Source organism: Phocoena sinus, chromosome 17, assembly GCF_008692025.1.
Source record: "Phocoena sinus isolate mPhoSin1 chromosome 17, mPhoSin1.pri, whole genome shotgun sequence".
NCBI lineage: Eukaryota > Metazoa > Chordata > Mammalia > Artiodactyla > Phocoenidae > Phocoena > Phocoena sinus.
In genome coordinates this window covers 61343864-61345088 of record NC_045779.1, presented here as the reverse complement: position 1 = coordinate 61345088, position 1225 = coordinate 61343864, and the positions used below count along the sequence as shown (strand labels likewise).

At 39.1% G+C, this 1225-nt stretch overlaps 1 non-coding gene across 1 annotated transcript; it reads left to right on the top strand.

Moving 5' to 3' along the window:
- Window positions 1-294: 294 nt before the first annotated feature.
- Window positions 295-397, top strand: LOC116742807. Its single transcript, XR_004346587.1, has one exon. It is a non-coding gene; the product is annotated as a U6 spliceosomal RNA (small nuclear RNA).
- The last annotated feature ends 828 nt before the right edge of the window (window positions 398-1225 follow it).

Genomic DNA, 1225 nt, shown 5'->3' with positions numbered 1-1225 from the left:
TCAGCCAGGAGAAAACTGGAAATCTTTGGTTATGGCAAGATAATATATGTAATATATTAATTTATGTCTTATACTAGTCTAAACTAAGGTAATTATCCCACTCTGGACTCAAAAAGGAGCCAAGCTTCCACGTTTTTCCCCATGGAAAGTGGGCAAGATCCCCACAAAAGACACAGAGTATCATCTGAAGAAAATATCTGATCTACCCAGACATCAGCATTAAGCTGAGAGGAAATAGTATTTGAGTTTCTTTTAGAAGGGATAGGTTTAATTGAAAGAACATATGTTGGAGGCTCGCTTTGGCAGCACATATACTGAAATTGGAACAGTACAGAGAAGATTAGCATGGCCCCTGACCAAAGATGACATGCACGTTCACGAAGTGTTCCATATTTTTAGAATCTGAAAAATAATAGATATATATGTACATATGTATAACTGAATCACTTTTCTGTACACCTTAAGCTAACACAACATTGTAAATGAACTAGACTTCAATAAAAGAAAAAAATTGGGTAAGTTGGGTGGGGGGGAGCAATTGGATCCCCTTCCCCCAATTAATGACATTAAATGCAGGAAACAGGCTTCTTTAGTAAAAAAAAAAAACATAACTAAGATAAATAACAGCTATGCAACCTAACACACTGTGTTTGTAGTCAATGCATTTAATCGGAGTTTTCGGAGTCTTCATACTAAAGTGGAATAAAAATTGTTTTGAGGATTAGAGATGGTATACACAAAGTCCTTAGCACATAGTAGGTGCCCATGCAGTGCAGTCAGGGCAGCTTCAGGGGCTGATGTCTTCATGGTCATGACATCCTTTGTTTACTGATATAGCAGGTGACGTTATTTGTCCAAAGTAGAGAGAGGAAAAATATATTGGTGACATGTGGGACAGTTGAGGTTGTTTCCTCAGGAATTGGTGGGTATTGATCCTACTCTAGCACCTGCCATGAAGGAAACTTACTGTCTTCAGCTGATACGAGCCCCTAGGGGATATGTTAGCATCCCATTGACACAGGGTTATTCTTCCCAAAGATAATGGGTTCGAAACGCAGAGCTAGAAAATCAAAGCCCAATGTTGATCTACCTGGCACCAATCAGTAGGTACAAATGGTGTTTAGGGAGTTTGCAGCTTTCCTATCACCCTTTAAATGACATCATATAACCAGTAGGTCTTAAGTCTACCCGTATTCCAGGGAACAGAAAATCACCCCAGGTCTTT